We start from the raw sequence: 24,842 nt of genomic DNA, 5'->3' as shown, positions 1-24,842 counted from the left end.
TAATTTTGAAATATGAGTTCTCAATATAATATTCGCTGATTAGGGCTATTTTAATTCAATTTTACCTGAAGTACAATTCTCTTTCAGTTACAGGGTGAAAAGATAATCATATCACAGTGATTGTCTCAGAAATTTAATGCCAAAATCAGTACGTCTATGTGCTGCATCCTTAACTCCCAAAACAACAATCCGATGTTGTAAAATATGCTTCTATATTACAACATGAAAAGGACTTTACCTCCAAATTGTTTACAAGAGTCACTAAATTCAGATGAGCCAATTGACAAAGAGAGAGAACCACATATAATTTCTCTCCCAAACCCAAAAGCATTGTATTTTCTACTTTGTTCTTGGATTCTCCCTAGGGCTTCACCCTTGGGGTAAAGATTCCATCTTGATTTTTTTTTATTGTATTTGTTAAGCATTTATTCTGTTTAAGGCACTGTACTAATCACTGAATGTCTTAAGAATTTCAATGTCTAATTCTGAAAATTTGGCTTTGGATATTTTGATCAGCAGAGTCCACATTTTGTGAAATTTACATAAATGGAATATCACAGGGGTTGTTAATTTTATTATTAATGTGACATTTTACCTCAGTGTAGAGGCCATTAATTATTTCTTATAGTTGTCCTAAATAAGCTGTGAAATTTCTAAACATGCCAAGTGAAATTCCAGGGTAAGAAAGTGTTATTAAAAAAAAAGACTATGTACATTTCTTCCATTTCTACAGGTACCTGAAAATTTCAAAATGCATTCTTGTTGGGAGAAAAATGATCATTCACTACTTTCCAAGGAAGATCTACAAGTGGCATGTGGCTATAGAATATAGTGTAGAAAGTAAAAGATAAACTATCTAGGGCAACTTAAATCTTGATTTTGAAGTATTTTAATGCTTATGTTAATATAATAATATAGAATCTAGAGCAGAGAGTTTCAGGGAACATCTAACAGCAAAACACTCATCCAAAACAATGCAAGGATAACTTCCATTATCCTTGCATTCAAAATCCACCAAATCAAAAGAAATTAAGTTCATAAATAAGTCCCCACCACCTATTCATTTCAATATTGTATTACAATAATGCATGGTCGATGTCAACACCTTCATAGCTGCTGTGTTTTATATGTTAATTTTGCTCCCGAAATGGGACTCTGAGATACAAAAACTGAAACACCATCCAGAAGTGCTATATGATGAACTAAATTTTTATATCTATAAACGGAAATCACTGAACATCTGATTACAAAATAAAAATCCAAAACATGTGTGAGATTATGGATACACTTAATTTAGGCAGCCGCTATCACAATTGACAGCTGTGGAAAGATAATACAGATGAACATTGCCTTTAGTTTGGCAGCAAAGTACTGTTTATACTTCACAGGATTTACACCTTCCAAACAGAATAAACAAAATGCCAGCGGTTTGGGATGATCAAATAATTCTCCTGTTTAAAGCAGACACCAAGTGAAAATTGACAGTAGACTTTACTGTCTAACATGTAGAAACTGAACATAAACAGATGATTAATACTTTGGATTACATGCTTCTGGAGCAGTTCTGAATAACCACAACTCAATCACTGAATTATTCTGGTAGATGAGCCATGTGCCTTCCAGAAGCTTGCAAACAACATAGCCAAGTATATGCAGGAAATGTGGCCCAAAAACTAGGTTTTTTCCATTCTGACTATAGATGAAATTCATCGGGGGGCTTGCAGGAGCCACTGTCACCCTCATATCCACCTATATTTACTTAAATTGGGTTAAATAATACACTTGTCCAAAAGGACAGTCTTCCTTTTAGCAAGCTACTACTCTCCACACTTTACCAGAAGCAGAAATGGTACTCGCTAAAGGACAAGAAAGGAAACCAACATGACAAGCCTGATAAAATACAACAGAGCTGGCCTACCTACAAAGAGCTCACAGTCTAGCACAGGACATGAATATAAATTACAGATATGTACATAAGCACTGCAGGGCTGAGAATGGGGGGGAGCATCAAGCGCACAGACTATAGAGAAGGGAGAGGGAGTTGGGGAAAAGAAGGTTTAATCAAGGAAGGCCTCTTGGAGGAGGTGTGATTTCAATAAGACTTTGAAGAGGGGGAGAGCGATGGTCTACTGCTTATGGAGGGGAAAGGAGTTCCAGGCCAGAGGGAGGATGTAGGTAAGGGGTCAGTGGCAAGATAGACAAGATCGCGTTATAGTAAGTTGGCATTGCCTCCCTGTGTTTATCAAAATAGTAGAGAAAAATTTCCAAATGGGCATAAATTAAATATTTCCTTAATTCTGTTTGTATAATGATAAAAGATATTTTAAGTGCATTTTAAGCTAGGTCACAGAGAGGGTTGTGAAATGAGATAAGCACTCAACATTTTACAAATTTAGGCATGCATATTTTGAGGAATATGATACAGTTCTGATTAAGTTAATGTACTTGCAAATGCTACAACTAGGGCCTGTTTAGAGAAATAACTTTTTCCTGGCTGATTATATGTAATCTTATCTAACATAACATGGTTTATACTAGAGAACTAGAATTCAGAAGTGCTAATCTATATTGATGCCAAATTAAAGGAGATTAGGTTAACATAATTTTTCCCCTCTTGTTTTTCCTTTCTGAGCAGAGAGGTTATTAAGAGGTATTCTATATTAAGTCTTAAGCCTAGAATTAAAATGCACAGAAATGGATTCCCATATCAATGTTTCTCAAACTGATTTTTGCTGATCCCACTTCATTTGGGTGTCCCCCGCTTTTTAAACTTAAACTTCCACACCCTTAAAGCCACCTAATTAATGCACGAAGCATGTGCAGTCCTGGGGAAATCAATCAAAAATTTATTGAGCGCTTACTGCATACAAAACAAAGTAAGTACTTGGAAAAGTACAATATAAAAGACTTGGTTGTCACTTGGGAGCTTATAGCCTAGATGGGGAAGGGGTAAGTAGAGACTTTAAAATCCTCTAAGATCGTATGGGCAGGGAACTTGTCTGCTAATTCTATTTTACTCTCCCAAGCAGTTAGTACAGTAAGTGCTCTGCACATAGTAAGCACTCAAATTAAATCGATTGACTGATAAAAGAAACAAGGTAAGGTGACAAGGAGAAGGGAGAGGCAGATATACAGCAGGGGTGGCAACAATGTTGGACTGGACTGGGGAAAAAAGAGATTGAGAGGGTAGAGAGAGTCAAGGCAGAATCAAAACACCATAAACAGAGTGCACCCCTCCACTCTCGATCTCTAGTTCCCTCATTCTTTAGTTTTTTTATTCAATTGTATTTATTAAGCACTTACTTTGTGCAAAGCACTGACCTAAGCACTTGGGAGAGTAGAATACAGCAATCAACAGATACATTCCCTGCCCACAATAAGCTTACAGTCTAGAAGACTTGCTTTTTTACTCCCCTTCTGCCCTGTTTACTTCTCCATCACACTTTCCTTTCTCCCTGCTTCTCCTGGAGCTCCTTAACCTAGGCCTGCCTCTCCATTCTCTCAGGTTACTAGCAAACGCTTAATTGGCTTTTTGGAGGATGCACCACCTTGGTGCACTCTAAGGAAGCCTTTGCAACTGGGGATGATGTCAAAGGTCTCGTTCTAATTCCCCTTTTCATATCAGGGCAGTTCTTACTGCCTCCAACTTTCTCTTCACCATTATCACCAATGGATGGTTAAATCACTAGGCATAAGTGTTTAAATGTATAAAGTACATGGGTGATAATTAGGCCCAGTCCATGGGTTCCAAGGAGCTCACAATCTATGAACAAAGGGGAGGCTGGTGACTGACAGGGAAAAATGAAATGAACCACACAAAAACAACAGCTGGAATAGAATTTACTGAGTACTCACTGGATGCAATATGCTGTATTAAATGCTTGGAAAAAATGAACCAAAGTGACCTTCTTCTACCCACAAGGAGATTATTTTAACCAAAGAGACAGTTGCAATAGTCAAAATGTAGTTATCAATCAATCAGTGGTATTTATTGAGCATTATTGGGAGCAGAACACTGTACTAAGTGCTTGGGAGAGTACAACATAACAGAGGCAGTAGATCAAGTTCCCTGCCCACAGTGAGATTTTAGACTAGAGAGGGAGACAGATATTAATATAAATAAATTCTGGATATGTACAGAAGTGATGTGGGGCACAAATCCAAGGGCAAGCATAAGACTAAGCATACATACAACAGTGCTAAAGATAAGTATAAGTACAAGAGATGTTTGGTGGGTTTATACAATGTTGGGTACTGGAAAGGGTCTGTTGGAGGAGAGTGAATTTTAAGAGGGAACTTCTGAATTTGTGGAAGGAGGGAATTTGAAGTCCAGGGAACAGTATAACAAAGGGGTCAAGGTAGGAAGAATTCAGAGCAAGGTACCATGGGGAGGAACCAAGAAAGTGAGTTGGGGAATAGAGGGTGAGAAGAGCAGATAAGCCAGGTTATCCAGTTTGGCAGCAAAGTACTGTTAACACTTCACTAGATTTACACCTTCTGTACAGAATAAACAAAATGCCAGAGGTTTGGGATGTTCAAATAATTCTCCAGTTTAAAGCAGACACAATAGGAGAGAGCCTTGAAGGCAACTGGGAAGATTTTTGCTTGATAGGGAGGGACACAAGAAGCCAGGGGAAGGTTTTGAGGAGATGAGATCTGTGGGCTGAGCTTCGGTAAGAATCCAGGCAGCAGTGTCTAATACGGCTTCGGGGATACTAACGATGGTATTGTCATTGACCAGGACTAGTAGCCAATGATTAAATCATTTTTTTGTCCTCACCACAGCTCTTAGCTGCCTCAAAGGGGCTGAATGTGAACTAATGTCCTTTTGAGTTTTCACAGTACAGTACTTTGTATGGAGATCCACCCTCCACTCCAAATAATAATGCTATTTAAGCACTTACTATTTGTCAAGCACCATACTAAGCACTAGTATAGTTATAAGTTAATCAGATCAGACAGTTCCCATTAGAAATGAGGCTCACAGTCCAAGTAAGAGGGAGAAGAGGTACTGAATCACAGTTTTACAGATGAGGAAATTGAGGACATACAGAAGTGACTTGCCCGAGGTCATTCAGGGGCTAGTGGCAGAGCTGGGATTGGAAGCTGGGTCTTTCGACTTCCAGGCCCATTCATTCATTCAATTGTATTTATTGAGCGCTTACTGTGTGCAGAGCACTGTACTAAGCGCTTGGGAAGTACAAATCGGCAACAGATAGAGACGGTCCCCACCCAACAGTGGGCCCACAGTCTAGAAGGGGGAGACAGACAACAAAACAAATTAATGGAATAAAATCAATAGAATAAATATGTACAAGTACTTTCACTAGGCCAAGCTGCTCCCCGCTTCTGTTATTTTAGCTAAGGTTTTAAAAATCATCTGCCCCTATTTTGCTTATTTATATTTTTCCTGTGTTTTGTCTTCTCATAATTATGTTCTCTAAATAAACAAGGTTAATAATTTTTAAACCTCAAAATATATGGAAATGTCCATGCTGGATAGTACCAATGCTCCATCACATTCAATATTCTTACTGTACTCACCAAGAAATGGCACTTCAAAAGACAAAAACATCCAAAAAGATAATGGATAAAAGAGTATCTACATGTACATTGATGTTAACAGTGCAAATACATTTTCTGTCTCCTGTCTGGCTCTCACTTTCTCAAGCTCTCCAAATCTCTGTCCATGACTCCTTAGTTTCTATTTCTTTCTCTTTCTCCCTTCTCCGCTTTCTTCCCACAAAATTTTGGGTCACTACTCCACAGTCCTCTGCCAATTTCTTTTCCATTTGATCTGTTTATTAAACCACTGCCCTGTTGTTAATTTTACAGAATATTAGTAATCTACAAATTTCACAAAGCATGGCCCTGTGAGATCATAGAAATGTACATGAGAAGCAGCATGGCCCTGAGAGTCAGGAACCCTGAATTCAAATCCTGCTGACTGATCTCAAGTCAAGTCTCTTACCTTCTAGGTACCTCATTTACCTTATCTGCAGAAATGGAGGGTATACCTCTTCTTCCTCTAATCCCAGACTGTCCCACCATGATTTCCAAGAGTTATGGAGAAGGCTAAGAACATACCTCCAGGGCACTTCAGGATCATGGAAATTTGATGGAAAGACCAAGTGGCTGAAAATGTACCATGGGGCTGCCTGTGAGAATGCTTTGTGGAGCAGCTGAGACAAGGATGAGCTGCAATTTCGCTTGGAGAAGGTAATCTGAGGGTTTCTGGATCTTTCCATTAGGAGTGAGGAGAGGAGACCCTGACTCAGAGACCTCAAGACCCAACTCTCCAGCAAGCCATTGGTGGATGGTCATCAACTGACATGAAGCTTGAGAGTTCAGGGAGTGCTGAAGGTAAGAACTGGCCACACCCTCTGCCCCAGGCCAGTCAACTGGCTCCTCCCCAGACCCATCTGATCTGCTTATTTTGAATTTATCCTAGTGTTTAGGGCAGAGTAAGCACTTATCTAGAATATCTAGGATGTGCTTCAAAAGCAGAGGAAACTGTAAAGGTTCGAAACCTTATAATGATCCCAAACCCTGAGAAACACATGAAGACAAACAGAAAGCATAAAGGCCCTAGAACCAATCCTGCTTGTGGGGAGACAACTGAAATTTTGATTTTTCAAATAATACTTTCTGGGAACTGAATCCTCCTTCTGGTTTTAAATCAATCCTATTTCTAAATCAGTCAGGTCTCATGATGCCTGGCCCCATTTCCTGTCTTCACAAGTTAAATCAGATGTGCTGCAGGAAAGACACATTAACTGAATAGGATGGATTCCAGGATGAGATCAAGTTTAAGATTAAGAATGAAGTTGCCTGGGAATATTTGAGTTTATTCCCCTCCCATACTCTGTTGCTTGTACCCAATAGAGAAGCAGAATGTCCTAGTGGAAAGAGAACAGAACTGAAAGTTAGAGGACCCGGGTTCAAATGTTGCCTCCACCACATACCAGCTGTGTGACCTTGAACAAATCATTTACCTCATCTGTAAAGTGGGGGTTAAGACTCTGTGCCCTTAGTACAGTGCTCTGCCACACAGTAAGCGCTCCATAAATATGATGGACTGCCTTTGTGGGACAGGAACTGTGTCCAACACTATTATCTTGCATCTATCCCAGAGTGTAGTCCAGTGCCTGGAACATAGTAAGTGCTTTACAAATACCACGAAAAATAGTAATTCTGTGCATCACACAGTACAGGGATTATATACAATTTTCATTATCAGTCACCAAATAATTTCACCTCTTCCCAACCCATTTTTGGCCTGAGCTGATAGATTTCTAGTGGCAGTGCTCATTTAATAAAGTTGCTTATTGACAGTTAAATAGACAAAGAGTAGGCAGAAGGATTATCCAAAGCTTGGTTAATCTAAAAGGTTTTTTTAAAGCTCAAGAACTGAGTGCATATAGTCAAAGTGGCATGAGCTGCTACTAGATCAGAATTTTAAGCATCCTTTAAGAAGTGGTCCTTTTTGGATGTCTCTAGGAAGACTGAAGAAAAATTAATCCTATACACAAAGAGAATTGTATTTAAGCACCTTTTCTTGCATGGGGAGGTCAAACTCAGGAGGTTCAGATTGCAGCCAGATGTAATGATTGAGAAGCACCACTGCCTACTGGATGGAGTACAGGTCTATTAGTGAGAAGGACCTAGGTTCTATCACTTGTCTGCTGTGTATCCTTGGGCAAGTCACTTGACTTCTCTGTGCCTCAATTACCTCATTGGCAAAACGGGGATTAAGACTGGGAGGCCCATGTGGGACATGGATTGAATCCAATCTGATTAGCTCATATCCCAGTGCTCAATACCGTGCCTAGTGCATAGTAAGCTTACTATAAATATCATATTAAAAAAGAGGGATTGCTATGTGCTTCCCAAGCACTTAGTACAGTGCTCTGCACACAGTAAGCACTCAATAGGACTGAATGAATGAATATCACCTGAATGGAGTATATCTTTTACCATATGAGAACTCTGAGAATCAGGGTTTGTTTTCATTTTTGAGTGCTGTGGGTATATGTACTATGCCTTTAGAGTTATTTTAACGAAAGACTCTGTGCTTTGTTTTCAATCTGTATGTGACCTCTTCAATTGGTTAGCAATGAATACCCAAGTAAAATATATGCTCCTTGGGGATCCTCTTGCCAATTGTGATTCAAGACAGTATTTACTCAACACCAAAACCAACACTTATTTTTCCAGTAACTACTTATTTCATAACTTATGGTAAAGTAATTAGTTTCAAGAGATGGGCCAAGTTCACTAGGAATTTAAGTTATGGTTAAACTTTTAAATACACAAAGTCAGCAGGATTTTAAGTATTTTAGTAACCACAGGTCTGATAAGTCTGATGCTATGAAACTGTTAAGCAATTTTTACAGGATCCAGTGATATCACTTCCTAGAGATCAATGATTGAAATACAGACTGCCAGTTTATAAAGAATGAGTTCAATTCCAATCAACAGGTGATTGGAATAAACAGAAACAGGTGAGTAGCCAGTACAAGGAAAGTTTAACTAACTACTGGTGTCCTCCTAGAGAGTGATTAAAAAAAAGGGGGAGAAAAAAACAAGTGCCTGTACTTATGTCTTTAGCTACACAACTGAAGAGTACAAAGGTTCCTGAAATTTTTCCCCCCTACTAATGTTTTAAGAACGCAAAAATCTGGTTGCCATTTGGTGACTAATATTACTTCAACTTAAATTATTTTACCTGCTAAAAAATAAGAGAAAGTTGATTTTATGAAATATTTTTGAAGACAGATGTTTACTTGCTATTACACAGCTTTCAAAATGCAAATTAGTGTCAAAATACATTATGGTACCAAAAAGAGTTTCCTCTCAAACTTGAGTTCATTAACTCACACTTAGAAGCACATAAGACAGATTTAACATTCTTCATAAGAAATAGACATGGTAATTCCACAACATTAAACAATGTTAGAGTTTTCATTGTCAAATACTCCCAAAACCTAATATTCATAAAAGAAAATTCAATGTAATGATAATGATGGTATTTATTAAGTGCTTACTGTGTGCCAGACACTGTAATAAGCACTGAAGAACTTAGATTAGGTAGACATTAAGTTTTTTAAGAAGAGGGAAGTATTAAATGACAAAGCTTTGTCAGATCAACTGCTAAGGAGAATGGCTTTGATAAAATAAGTAAAAACATGGACTATCTTTCAGGTGTTCACCCATTCCACAGAGAATACTCACCCCACTTTTCTGCAAACACCTTCTGTTATCCAACAGTTTCAAGCTCCCTATTCCTTTTCTTGGAGTTAATTAGGCTGTAGTTCAGGAATAGGCAAAGGTCTTTTGAACTCAAAATCTGCCCATCTCTAAAATAGATCACTGTATCTCAAAGTTTATTTCTTTCTAGCCACAGCCCAAGCTAGTTGCTGCTCTCCAGTAGCTACAGCTTAACTGGTGGTATTACTGCGACTCTCTACAACCTCTGGGATTGTCCCCTTGACTAACACCTCGTTATCATTCACTCAGCTCAGCTGTGCTCAAACATTGGGCAGCTGTTATGACTTAATGCTTCTCAGCACCCTGTGATCCCTAAACAAAAACTTTATTTCAAAACGTTAATACATTTAGTTAACAAAGCTACTTTACAAAATGTTTTTTGAAATTTTCAAAATCATTAATGAACCACATAAATATCCTTCTTTCAATTTATAGGGGCTTAATTGTTACTGATCTTTCCGCTTTGAACATTTATGAATTAGCTGTAGTGAGATTTGCAATCATTCCAAACAAATTATAAAGCAATTTAAGAAGAGAAGTAATATTCTGTGTCACATTAATGCATTTCTTTCCAACTCAGTGGAAGGTCCACAGTTGATTAGAAAAGCAAAACGTGTAATTTTATTCACTCTTGAGATGCATTACTGAAACATTAAGAATAAAACAAAACTCTTTTTTTAACATTGGAAGACTGCTTTTTAAGCCTAAATTAAATATAAACTTTCAAAACTCAGAAGAAACATATTAACTTATATTAGCTTGATATTGCCTAATATGTTACATGCTAGGACAAAATTTTGGTTATGGCGCTAAAAGAGAAAAAGATTTAGAAAATTATATACAGTTTAGTAAGTTTTTCTCTATCATGGTAGCTTTTAGCAAGCAGGCCAGCAAGGCACAAAGCACAGTGGTATTGAACACTTCTAGATCTTTGCTTTTGTTATTGAATTTTCCACATAAGATTTCTAAAAAATAATATGGGTGGAAAGTCATGAAAATAATTTTGATAGTACAATACACTTTTAAGGTACTAAATACTAATACCCTATATTCTATCATTGCATGACAGAAATTAGGCACTCACTCCTGCCAAAATTCTCCATTTCCCCAAGGAGAGTTTGATCAATTTCTCAATGTAGACTTAATCTCTGGGTCAATATAAAACATCCACAAACTATACTCTCTGGGAGTGAGGCTGTGGGACCTTAAATTGTAGTAGTAAACTAGATGGCAAAATAAACTGACAACAAAATCAAAAGAAAAAGCCAGTTCACCGAAGTCAAAGCTCAGTGCATTTTAACTTTGCAGGACTGGGCATGTGAAGAAGACATTTCATCAGAACGGCTATGTGACTTATTAAGTGTGAGCAGCTGAAGTGGAGCAACCCACAAGCCAGTTGTGTAGGAGAAACATTATAAGGACACACTGAGGTACAACCTGAAGCAGTGTGGTATGCCACTGATTGCCAGGAAGTGACAGCAGCAACCATGGATGGATTGCTCAAGCTGGGAAAAAATATCAAGCAGCCAGTAAAGCAGACGCAGAGCCAGAAACAACAAAAACCAGCTATCGCCATAAACCAGTGGCGAAACTACATGTGTACTCGGTATTAAACTACTGAAGATTGCATGTAGGTCTTTTTAATCACCTTCCTCTTCCTGGAAAAACATTCTTCAAAAACCAGATTACATGTGGGGTTATTCAAGACGGAAAGGTATCTAAATCATGGCATCAATTTTTACAGCAACTTTTACACACCAGCAGCAACATCACTGAGCAGAAGGACAATGATATGTCAACACACACGCCACTATTTAATTCTATACTAATTACTATGTGGTTGGTAGTGCATAATTAGTATGAAAGAACACAACGACATTCTTTTATAGGCATGCAATAGAAAATATTGGAGTCTGAGTTGCATTCTATGCTAGGATCCTGGCGCAGGTCAGTCAGTCACTGTCTGTCTTCTGAAATGTATCAACTTTTTCACTTGAGCGGAAGGAGATAAATCGATGCAGGAAATTGAACATACATGGGATTCTCTTGATAATCAATTATAGGAGAAATCATTTTCTCTCTGCTATTGGGCCCTATCACTGAAGAACACTCTCCAAGACTCTCCAAAGACCCTTTGAAAGTGAAAATTTCAGTTTTATTCAATAAATGTATAGAATCACAAATCTTGATCGAAGGCAGAAAGTAGACTCTAGTTAATATAGTAACCTCACATGACCCAAATCCAATTAGGAAATTAGAAATAGAATAAAATAGAATAAATTAGAATTATGAGAAGCAGTGTGGACTAGTAGTTAAAGCAAAGGCCTAGGAGTCAGAAGGACCTGGATTCTAATCACGCTCTGCCAACTGTCTGCTGTGTGTGACCGTGGGCAAGTCACTTGACTTTTCTGGGCCTCATATACCTCACCTGCAGAATAGGGATTTAAATTTGTGAACCCCTTGTGGAACACAGACTGTGTCCAACCTGATTAGCTTGCGTCTACCCCAGTGCTTAAAACGGGCTTAGATTACCCATTTGGCCTCTACTGTTTATCATAATTCACCTCCAAACTAGTCTGACCTCCCAGGATTCTTAAGCTTTCTGAATACGGAATAACAGCATGGCCTAATAGACAGAGGAAGGCCTGGGATTCAGAAGGACCTGGGTTCTAATCCCTACTCCACCACTTGTCTGCTGTGTGACTTTAGGCAAGTCACTGAACTTCTCTGTGCCTCAGTTCCCTCATGCATAAAATGTGTTATAAGAATGTGAGACCCAGATGGGGCAGGGACTGTGCCCAACCCTATTATCGTTTATCTATCCCAGCGCTTAGAACTATGCCTCGCACATAGTAAGTGCTGAACAAATATCACAATTACTATTATTTACTATTATGCTAAAGGCTCCTAGTTACAGATCCAATTCTACTATCCCTGGGGAAATCAGCTGTAATGAAACCTCGAGCTGGTCCAGTTCTTCACAAAGCAACGAGAGCCAAGTGAAATGTGTACAGCCATTTGCTGCTCACATAGCATGTGCTCAGAGAATGTGAATATCCAGGCTTTTTACTCTTGTTGTGTTGTATAATGCTTTGCTACTGATGATGATGGTGATGACGATTTGTCTCCTTTGGGAATCTCTCCTCCACTGACAATTTATTTAAATCACACCCGACTGTTTGCAGCATAATAGCAAAGAAGCTCAATCTCATTATCCTTTATGAAATTATTGGTAATAAGAGTTAAACTCATCCAGGCCCTATGTTCATCCAGATTTCCCAAGGGAATGTACAAATATTCAAATGACATAAACAATATTGGAAATGTATTGTTAAAGCGATTTGAGATAACATCAGAGCCATGATCAATCAAGAGAAAAAGATGATGAAATCTAAGTTTTCATACTTTAGCAACCATAATATTTAAATTTCTATTGTTTGATGCACTAGATAAAATTAAATCTCATTAGAGAATTCATATCTCCTCTCAAATTAACTTTGTTCTTTTATTCTTCATTTTTCAAGTGAACTCATAAACCATGGCAGTTAATTAATAGCAGATTATACAGAGGGGAAAAAAAAAGTCTCACAAAACCACCCTATACACAGAAACTTTTTGGTTCAGCTAAGAACTTAAACATGATTAATGTATTCCCCCATTTATCACACCTGATTTTATTTCTCTATTCTGTTCCAAAGATGTTGGGCAAAGCAGAATTCCAAGTCTGTAACCTGAATTGCAATACTTTATTGATCTCTTAAACTAACCATGTTGAGGAGCAGCATGGCCTAATGGTAAGAGCAAAGACCTAGAATTCACAGGCCCTGAGTTCTAATCACAGCTCCACCACTCCTCTGCTGTGTGACCTTAGGCAAATCACTTAACATATCTGTGCCTCAGTTTCCTCATCTGTAAAATGGGGATTCAATGCCTATTTCTATTTAGATATTGAGCCCCAGGAGGGAGAGGGGCTGTTTCCGACTTGATTCACTGGTCTAGACCCCAGCACATAAAACAGTGCTTGATATATAGTAAGCACTTAAATACAATAATTTTAATAATAATACATATGCAATTGCCCTTCATGGTCAAAGATGGCACTGATAGTGAAATCCATCTATGGATATGGTATGATAGAAAAGTCCAATGTATACTTCATAGTTCCACCCAAGCCCTCTCCAACCTCCTCAATTTCCTATCATGAAAAAACCACCACTTTCTAAAAACCACCACTTTCTTTAGGTCAGTATCCACAACCTTGGCATTAACCTTGACTCGTCTCTCTCCTTCAGTCAGTCAATCATATTTATTGAGTGATTATTGTGTTCACTGTACTAAGCCCTTGGGACAGTAATCATTCATTCAATCGTATTTATTGACTGATTACTGGGTGCAGAGCACTGTGATAAGTGCTTGGGAGAGTACAAAATAACAGTAAAAGACATTCCCTGCCCACAGTGAGCTTACAGTCTAGAGGGGGAGAAATATATTAATATAAATAAATAAAATTACAGATATGCACCTAAGTGCTTTGGGGCAGGGAGGGGATGAATAAAGGGAGGTAATCAGGATGACACAGATCACGGGGGAAGGAAAGGAAAAGAGGGCTTAGTCAGGGAAAGCCTCTTGGAAATGTGCCTTCAATAAGGATTTGAAGGGGGAAGAGTAATTGTCTGTCGGATATAAGGACAGAAGGCATTCCAAACCAGAGACAGGATGTGGGTGAGAGGTCAGTGGCGAAATAGATCAGATTGAGGTACAGTTGAAGATTAGCAGTAGTGGAGCAGAGTGTGCAGGCTAGATTGTAGTAGGAGAGTAGTGAGGTGAGGTAGGAGGGGACAAGATGATTGAGTGCTTTAAAGCTGAAGGTAAGGAATTTCTGTTTGATGCAGAGATGGATGGGCAACCACTGGAGGTTCTTGAGGTGTGGGAAAATATGGCCTGAATGTTTTTGTAGAAAAATGACCCGAACAGTAGAATAAACTATGGACTAGAGTGGGGAGAGACAGGAGGCAAGAAGGTCAGGAAGGAGGCTGATACAGTAATCCTTCATCCCCATGTTCAATTAGTCATCAAATCATGTCGCTTCTAACTTCACAACATCTCCACAATCCGCTCCCTCCCCTCCATCGATACTGCTACCACACTGATCCAAGCACTTGCCATATCCCTCTGCCATCAGCCTCTCTCCCATCCAGTCCATACTCCACACTGTGAACTGTAGGCTATTTTCTTAAAAATCATTCTGTGGAGTCTCCTTATTCCTCAAAATTTCCATGGCTGTCCATCCATCATCGCATCAAGAAGAAACTCCTCAACACCTGCCCTCTCTCCATTATATATTCTCACTCCACTCCCACTTGAAACCAGCCTGCACATTTCACTCCTTTAAAGCAACCTATTCACTGTGCCTTATTCTAATCTCTCTTGCTGTCGATCCTTTCCTTTCTCATGCCCTCCCTCCTCCCTGGAACTGCTTCCTCCTTCATATGAGGCAGTCCATCATTCTTGCTATCTTCAAAACTCTACTGAAATCCCCCAGGAAGCCTTCCCTGACTAATGCCTCATTTCCTCACCTTATTTAACTTCCTTATTGCACCTATGCCCTTAGTCCTATCTCCTAACAATCTAGGACTCCAACCCCATCGACAGCACTTACGTACTGGCCTAGTGGATAGAGCACAGGCTTGGGAGTCAGAAGGACCTGGGTTCTAATTCCACCTCTGCCACTTGCCTGCTGTATGACCTTGGGCATGTCACTTCACTTCTCTGGGCATCAGTCACCCCCTCTGTAAAATGGGGATTAAGACTGTGAGCCCAATGTGGGACAGGGCCTGTGTCTAACCCAATTACCTTGTATCTACCCCAGAGCTTAGTACAGTGCTTGGCACATAGTAAGCACTTAAAAAATATTATTATACTTGGTTTGCTTCCCTTACCTGTAATTTCTTTTAATGTTTGTCTCCCCCACTAGATTGTAGGCTCCTTGGGAGCAGGGATCAAGTCTACTTACTCTATTGTACTCTCCTACACTTTTAGTATAGTGCTTTGCACACAGTATGTCCTCAATAAATAACATTGATTTAATGATTGGTCAATGTTGGTCTACCTGTTGCAATCAACTCCCAGTTTAGTTGAGAAGCAGCACTGCCTAAGCCTTTGTTTTATTGTATCTTTAATTGGGTCAGCTTCAACAGGCAGGTCATTACCAGGCGTGCTAACCAGAGGCAGGCAGTGGCTGAAAACCTAAAAACATCCAACATCTTCCCAAATAGTGCTTATGTTACAGTGGACCTGGAAGAGGAGAAAAATATGTCAGAAGGTGGGTGGGTAGGGGTTTCCCAGGAGAAATGTCTGAGATTTGAGGGTCAAACAGACTGTTATATTACATCACATTATTTAGACTTGTGAGCTTCCCCCATAGGACAGGGACTGTGTCCAACCTAATTAACTTGCATCTACCTCAGCACTTAGGAAGGTACTTGATAGATAGTAAGTACTTAACAAATAATAATAATAATAATAAAAAGCCTAACATAATGATATCATATGGAACCAGAGGGTATGGCATATATTCCCTTGCCTTGGGGAGGCCAAATGCCTGAAGCCAGATTCATTCATTCTATCTTATTTATTGAGCACTTACTGTGTGCAGAGCACTGTACTAAGTACTTGGGAAGTACAAATCAGCAACATATAGAGACGGTCCCTACTCAACAACGGGCTCACAGTCTAGAAGAGGGAGACAGACAACAAAACAAAACATGTAGACAGGTGTCAAAATATTCAGAACAAATAGAATTATAGCTATATGCACATCATTAACAAAATAAATAGAATAGTAAATATGTATAAGTAAAATAGAATAATAAATCTATACAAATATATACAACTGCTGAGGGGAAGGGAAGGAGGTAGGGCGGGTGGGATGGGGAGGAGGAGAGGAAAAAGGGGGGCTCAGTCTGGGAAGACCTTCTGGAGGAGGTGAGTTCTCAGTAGGGCTTTGAAGGGAGGAAGAGAGCTAGTTTGGCGGATGTGTGGAGGGAGGGTATTCTAGGCCAGGGGAAGGAAGTTGGCCAGGGGTAAGATCTGATGTTTAAAATATTTCTTCTGTTCCCCAAGCTTTCAGTTTCACTATTTTAGCTTATCACACAGCAGCTATTTGTGTATCTCACTTTTGTCCATTCTCCTCATATGTCCAACCCAGTGAAGCTGGATTGAGGTAAGCGTAGCCTCAGTGCTAGATGATTCGCTTCATTGTAGGGATTCACTGTTTGCTATAGTGACCCCCAACTGATGTTGAGTGTAGCCCATAAATGACACTACTCAATCTGATTAAGGAGTCAGCTGCGGTGTTCATGTGGAGTGCAACTCTCGCAGCCATTCAGAAGGTTGATTCAGCTCTACAGCTCTGTAGACCCTTAGTCTGGACTGGATTTTAATACCATACTTCTAGGAAACCTTGACAGTCTCTTACAAGGATGTGGTTGCCTTCTTGATTCTATTTTCTACTTGTCTATCATTGCATCATTCATCAATGTGCCATCTATAAACAGAATTCTTGTTGCTAAGCTAGTGTTTCAGTTTTCTACTACTCTACGTTTACACTACAACTGCAACCAAGCAAAGGACTGGACTGTCTTATAGCAAAAAGGCTGATATGAAATTTTATATTTTTATCTTTTGCTTACACAATAGAAATGGTAAACATAGATATTTAGGTATTTTTATATGATGGCTTGAGGATTTTTATTGATGAATTATATTTTTGTATTGAAGATATTTTCCATGCCATTTCAAAAATTTACAGTGATTTTTGCTGCAAATAGCTGCATGCATTTAATTTATTATGATGTATTTGTATGCAGGGTCTAATGATGGCCTTTCATTTTCTTACAATATGAAACTACTGGCTAATTCCACTGAAATCACATACATATTGCAATAAATATTTTCATAAGAGAATAACTTATTAGGAGAATTATAGTTAGAAGCAAGGTTTAATGCTAGAAAAGTGAAATAATACATAGTTAATGAACTCAGAACACTCTCCGATGACAACATTAAATCTTTTCAAAACATAATCTTGCACTTTCTAATACCTCAGGCTCTCTGTCCTCTAAAATACTAGGTTTTCTTCTCATGGATTGCTCATATCTACATGTAAAAGTGTCATGTTTCTGGAGTGAATATTATTGCCAGTCAGATACCTTTATGTTCATGACACTGATACTCCTTCAAGAATCAGAACACCAAAACCAAGCTTGTTTGGTGCAGGGAACATGGCTACCAACTCTGTTATATCATAGTCTCCCAAATGCTTAGTACAATGCTCTGCACACAGTAAGCACTCATTAAATACATTTAATTGATAGTAAGCATATTGTTTATAGACACTGTAGTCTGGCCTCAAACGATCCACTCTTAAGAGCCCGTTGCTGGGTAGGGACCGTCTCTATATGTCGCCAACTTGTACTTCCCAAGCGCTTAGTACAATGCTCTGTACACAGTAAGCGCTCAATAAATACTACTGAATGAATGAATGAATTCTATTAACTTACTTTGGTATGCCTTTTCATTTGTATTTCCACACAGCAGATAGGTTCTGACATCAGCAAAATTTTAACACTTTCTCCTAAATCACATTTCGATCAATCAATCGCAATCATTGAGTGCTTACTGAGAGCAGAGCACAGCAATAAGCGCTTGGGAGAGAATAACACAGCAATGTAACAGAGAAGTTCCCTGCGTTGAGATTAGGGATCTAACACAAAATTAGTATTTTACAAACATTTTTATAACATAAGCAGCCCAAAAACTAGTTTATCACTAAGACATAGTTATGCTACAGCTACAAATCAAAAAACAACTGAACTGAATTATCATCCTTCACTAGGCTTCATAAGAAACTTACAGGCCACTAACACTTTCCTCACTGTTAGAAATAAATATCTGTTTCCCCCTGCCCCCTTTAGATTGTGAGCCCCATGTTAAGGCAAGGACTGTGTCTGACCTGATTATCTCCTACTGACCCCATCGCTTAGTATGTATGGTGCTTGGGACAGCATAAGCTCTGAGCTAATACCACAATTATCATTCTTATAGGACCCCAGGTTATTAGACAATATGACTTATGGGCAGGTACTTGGGCAGAATGTGTGAGTGAGTTTCTTTACATGGGATTTTGCGAAAAAGCAATCCTATATACTAGAACTTTGATGACATCATTGGTTTAATTTTGGACTGCACTTCACGTACATAGATGTTTTCAATGAAGCTCTAAGCTCTTGCTGAGCCTCTCATTTCTCTAGGTCATACAGTGTAGTCATACTACAAATAGGCAGCATCATCTCATCCGATCTTAAGTAGTTTAAAATTATTTCCATCACGAGGGGAAAAAAATCTGCCTGAATTTGCTATTTCAACCATTTGGTATTTCATTTTCTTTAAACTGGTACAGCTGAAGAATCAAGTTACTGTTTTTAAAAGCAGTAACGAATTGGGGTTTAACAGTACTTTTATTGCAGGCTTCTTAAACTCATTTCTTTCAGCACTATCATCTGACAGGGTGAAATTTCGAATGCATTTTCCAACTTTCTTGTCTACTTGTCACATTTTCCGTCGTTGAAATCCTTCCACAATAAAAAGCAATGAGCTGCCATACAGCAAATTTTGCATTCACGTTATCCAGAAAACCCTTAATGGATAACAGATTTTATAAATTTCTCAATTCCAGATTCTTAGAACTGGTGTATGTTTTCTGCCCATTAATTCCAGCTCTATGAAAGTGACTTCACACTGAGTCAACAAAGTCTAGTTACTCTTCCAATCATGGTTGCATTCCTGCCTGAGAATCGCCAAAGAATATTAGGTACACTGTGAAAGAACGGTTAAAGGAGAATTTACAAGGTCTAAGACAGGCATCTTTCAAACCCAACATGCCCAGGCTGAACAAATTTCTTTTTACAATCTGAAATGAGGTTCAGAGAAATGTAGTTTAAATCTGCCATGGTGCACAGTAAGTATATGATGCCACTTTACCTGCAACAGGAAGGTGAATCATTATTTTATTTCTTTTCTTGTCTGTTAGTTTTTACCTGAGTCATGATGAAGCGACGTGAATGTCTAGACAGTGAAAAATGAAGAGGTTCTATTTAGAAAACCCAGGTGGGCTGATTACTTTTTAATACATCCTTCCCTTGGACCTTTCTTTTTATGCTTTTCGTTCCTTCAGGATGTCCTGGACTTTTCTGTGGGAGTCGCAATCCCCAATTTAATGTCATTGATTTAAGATTCAAAGGTGATTTGGTTCCTTACAGCCAACAGTATTTCCTGATCATTTCACAGGCAGGGGTAGGCCTTAGATGAGTTTGTTGGTCAGAGGAGTTTAAAAGTCTGACCTTTCACAAAATCTTTCACAAGTAATCATTAAAACAGTACAATATGCTCCTGGTCTCAAGATAGCTTTTAAGCTTTGCAAGGTCAAATATTCTATCAATCACCCACGAAATACCTAGGTAGTAATCAGACGCATTCACTCTGAGACGCAGGGAACAGTCTTGTTACAAGTAGATAACGTGAATGAGTGTCAATTACATGTTTACTTTTATTAAATTGTATAAGGTCCTTTCTGAAAAAAAAGGTGAAAAAAAAAGATAACCAGAAAGAGATTTAAACCAAATATTCCTTAAAATGACAGTATCAGAGGGTACTGTGTTTTTACTCGCTAAAGACCCAGACTGCAAATCTTCACTACCCATTTCGGCTAGCAAGTGGAAGAAAACTGGGGAACGTTCAGCCTGCTGTTTGAATTCAGCAGCAATGATCTAGTGAGAAGGAGTGGAAAGAGCACAGGAGGCCTGGGTACTAATCTTAGCTCTGTCACTTGCCTGCTGTGTGACTTAACCTCTCTGGGCCTCAACTTCCTCACTGTTATTAATAAATATCTGTTTCCCCCTTCCCCCTTTAGATTGTGAGCCCCATGTTAAGGCAAAGACTGTGTCTGACCTGATTATCTCCTATCGACCCCATCGCTTAGTATGTATGGTGCTTGGGACAGCATAAGCTCTGAGCTAATACCACAATTACCATTCTTATAGGACCCCAGGTTAATAGACAATATGGCTTATGGGCAGGTGCTTGGGCAGAATGCGTGAGTGAGTTTCTTTACATGGGATTTTGCGAAAAAGCAATCCCATATACCAGAACTTTGATGACATCATTGGTTCAATTTTGGACTGCACTTCAAGTACATAGATGTTTTCAATGAAGCTCTAAGCTCTTGCTGAGCCTCTCATTTCTCTAGGTCATATAGTGTACTCTCCCAAACGTTTAGTACAGTGTTCTGAACATGGTAAGTGCTCAATAAATACGACTGATTGATTGATTGCTTAGTCACAAAACAAACTGTTTAGGTTTTCCAAATTAACAGGGAGGTCGAGGCTGCAAAATCCTCTACGAGAATCCTAGTGTATTTCTTTGGGGATGCAATGTTCCATTTACTGACTCCAATGCATTCCAAGGGAAATGATTTCCAGAAGTGGTTGAATGAATGACATATTGCCTACAAATAAGAAAATGAGATTTTGCCAAGGTTTATGGCCTATAATAGAAAATTGTGAAGGAGATAACAAAGTTTCTGAAAAAGATATGCTGGTAATGGTTTTAGTAGCAATGTTACTCATTAACATAATAGTTTGGGAAAGAACTGTTTCCCAGATGATCGAAGTCGCTGGGCAGTTCCAAAAAAGTTCAATTCATTCCACCCATCACCACAGCTTCACCAGCTATGTACTGATGCAGACAATAAACCCCATCCCACATTACAGATCCATATTATAAAATACATATTCATAATTCAGAGAGTATTCTCAATTTTATCATTTATCCTCTTTTACAACAATATATGCTATGGATTAGCCCTCCAGTTAATTTATTAAGGAACTGCAATTAAATAGGTGCACAGATTTCCTTTTGAAAAGCTCTGAGCAATCACTATTTTTAAACAAACACCTCTACTATTAATTCCAAACGAAATGAAAGTTAAGGAATAGGATGTCTACATGTCCCAGCATGCCATTAAAATTCAGAAATTAAAATTCAGGTCCCATCTTAAATCTTAAAGCAAAATATGACTCAGCAATCACTGCATGTCTTGGGCTTTTCATTATAACTTGATTCTGGTTAAGGATTGTAGTCATGACAAGTTTTAGCTGGAAGTGATTTTTTTCAGACAGCTACATGATAAACCCCTGACTTATAACGGAAGCACTAAGGAAACACTAACTAGAAGGTGCTGCTTTAATTTCAGAAATCCATCACGTCTTGAACGTATCATTTTTCTCAAGGAATGTTAAGTGCCAACAGCCCGATGTATTTTTCAATAGCCTAAACTTTTTTAGAAACTATGCCCCTGGGCTTGACAATGATGGACAAGTCTTCAAGGAGGATTCCAAACAGAATTGATATAGTATTCAATCTCAGTTTAAATAAGGGTCAGATTCTGCCAAAAAAAATCCATCTTGTTTCTGTACAGCAGCAATCCAATGTAGAGCCTGGAAGCTCAGAAAATGAGACTTTCTGAATATGTTCTTGCTCAAGATGTCATTCTAGGTGCATTTCTCTCCAATTTTCAAATATTCTGCTTTTCTAGGGAATCACCTTTCCTGTGAGTGGTCACTGAAAAAAAAAAAAAAACCAGGGGAACTTGGACAAACCCATTAGATCTCTGGACTGCAACATCTTTGTGGGCAGAGGCTGTGTCTATCAAGTCTATGGCATTGTACTCTCCCAAGCACTTAGAGCAGGGCTCTGCACACAGAAAGCACTCAATAAACACCACCGATTGACTGGTTGATCAATCTGATCTGAAAAAAGTGTACCTACCCCACTGCTTAGAATCACTTTAAAAATGCCATAATTATTATTAACAGTGTTCTATACAAAACACTTACTGCATAAAGGCTTTATGGCAAAACAGCTGCATGTACTTAGTTGTGCATTTCCTCTGAAGACCTCAAGGAATTCTACATATAAATTTAAATATGATGGTTAACGTTATACAATAGAGAATAGGAAAAGCAGGAGAAAATAAAAGAAAAAAATAAGGAAGAAGGAGAAAAGCAGAGATAAAAGTGCAGGCAAATGATGGCAGTCCATGTTAGTCACAGCAGACAAGAACCCATCACGGTGCCATGAATTATCTATGAACTGGGGCCAATGCTTTTTTTAAAAATTGCACTTGTTAAGCACTTGCTATGTACCAGGCACCGTTCAAAGCGCTGGGGTAGATACAACGTAATCAGGTTGGACACAGTCCCTGCCCACAATGAGGCTCAAAGCCTTAATGTCCATTTTACAGATGAGGTAACTGAGGCACAGAGAAGTGAAGGGACTTGTCCAAGGTCACGCAGCAGACAAGTGGCAGAGCTGGGATTAGAACCCAGGTCCTTCTGACTCCCAGGCCAATATTCTATCCATTAGGCCAGAGCTCTCCTCATTCCCACCAAGACAATTAATCAACCTATCAGTGGTATTTATTGAGTGCTAACTGAATGCACTCTCATAACTGTAATTTATTTCAATGTCTGCCTTCCCCCAAAGATGGTGAGCTCTCTGTGGTCAGGGATCGGGTCTACCAACTCTACTGACTGGCTCTTTCCAGCATTTAATACAGAGCTCTGCTTACAGCAAGGGCTCAAGAAATACCACTGATTGACTGCTTGATTAGCAGAGCACAGGGCAATAGAATTGGTAGACACAATCCCTGCCCACAAAGTGCTTACAATCTTAGTCTGGATCTTGGGGAGAAAGTTTGGGATTGCCTTGTAAAATCTTGTTTCACCTCAGTTTACCCCTCAGTTCTCAAGACCCCTGCCAGGAGACCTCAACGAGACTGGGGCTAGTCCACCGGGCAAGGATTCACTACAAATTGACATCCACATGATGGATTGATATGGATGACATTCAAATGAGTTATACAAGCAACATGCAGCCTGCTGACTGATTTTTTTAAAGTAATTATTATTATTTTTTAAATAAAGAACACTCCTGGACTGTAAAACTAATGTGTCTCACATTTGCACTCACTGAAGTAGGACATCTGTCTTAAAATAAAGGTACCTATGAGTGATTCAGTAAAAATGCATGTGTAATGCAATGTTTGTCAAAATATTGTTTTGTTAACTTCCAAATAAAACCCAACTGAACCATACAGAACACAAAAGAACAGAATGAGAAAGCTTGCTTGGCTCAGAGTTATGGTCTAGATTTACCTTTAGATAGAGAACCAAAAGGTGAAGTAAAATAGTAAGGTAAAATTTAGCAATCTGAAGAGCTCAACACCTGTAAAAAGAAAAGGCCAGAGGAAAAAAAAATCTACAGAATCCCAGTAGGACTACAAGCATTCAAACTGTGTAATTAAGTTATCGTATTACTTTTCCAAGAATCCTTCCAGGCTAAAGTATCTGTGCCTTACACCTGTTGCTGAAACTTCAATTTGAACATTTTTCCTTTTGCGTCACGGGCTTATCAAGGTAATCACTGCAATTATCTGCTTGCTGGCATATGTTCCAGGTTCCTATCTTGGTTGTTGGTGCAGGGTTCAGCAGCCCTTTTATCCCTATTGGTTTTAAATCTCCATGTCATATCATTGCTTCAGTTTAGATAGCTCCCTTGTCTAGGACACCAGTAAAGCTTACAGGTAATCAGTGCCATTACTTGGACCGAATCCCAGTTAAAATCAGAAAGGGGAGGGGACCCATTTACAAAATGGCCTCTTTCCTTACGTTCAGTATTGAACCAAAGTCCCAGCGTAACACACTTACCCCAAAGAGACTCATCTCCCATTGCCTTGAAAAAATGGGAAAAGTATAGTTGACAGGGCACGGGCCTTAGAGTCAGAACGATATGGGTTCTAATCCCAGTTCTGCAACTTGCCTGCTGTGTGACCTTGGGCAAATCACTTAATTTCTCTGTGTCTCGGCTGCTTCATCTGTAAAGCGGGGATTAAGACAGTGAATGCCCTGTGGGATGGGGACTGTGTCCAATCTGATTATCATGTATCCACCCTAATGCTTAGTACAGTGCCTGGCACATAGTAAACACTTAAATACCAAAAAAATGAAACATCTAGTTCCTGGGAGTCCTTGTACTCCCAAATCTTTGATGTCACAGTGTTTCAGATTGTAAACACACGATTAGAGGGGCTATGAAGCAGTGTGGCTAGGAGAAGCAGCATGGCTCAGTGGAAAGAGCCCGGGCTTTGGAGTCAAAGGTCATGGGTTCGAATCCTGACTCTGCCACTTGTCAGCTGTGTGACTTTGGGCAAGTCACTTCACTTCTCTGGGCCTCAGTTCCCTCATCTGTAAAATGGGGATTAAGACTGTGAGCCCCATGTGGGACAACCTGATCACCTTATAACCTCCCCAGCACTTAGAACAGTGCTTTGCACATAGTAAGCGCTTAATAAATGCCATTATTATTATGAAAATATATAAATGTTCTATAATTTAGCTGTTGCTTGTTGACAAAGTGTACATGGATTCGCCCTACTTTAATGTCTTCACTCTCCT

The 24,842-nt window shown here is 39.0% G+C and overlaps 1 protein-coding gene across 2 annotated transcripts in view; it reads right to left on the bottom strand.

The window, feature by feature from the left end:
* Positions 1 to 24,842, bottom strand: part of MACROD2 (mono-ADP ribosylhydrolase 2) — a 1,236,128-nt gene that overhangs the window by 972,768 nt on the left and 238,518 nt on the right. The gene's annotated exons all lie outside the window — the stretch shown is intronic.

Source organism: Tachyglossus aculeatus, chromosome 9 (assembly GCF_015852505.1).
Source record: "Tachyglossus aculeatus isolate mTacAcu1 chromosome 9, mTacAcu1.pri, whole genome shotgun sequence".
NCBI classification, from domain to species: Eukaryota; Metazoa; Chordata; class Mammalia; order Monotremata; family Tachyglossidae; genus Tachyglossus; species Tachyglossus aculeatus.
Note: the sequence above shows the minus strand (reverse complement) of the source record. Positions and strands in the feature narration are given on the sequence as shown.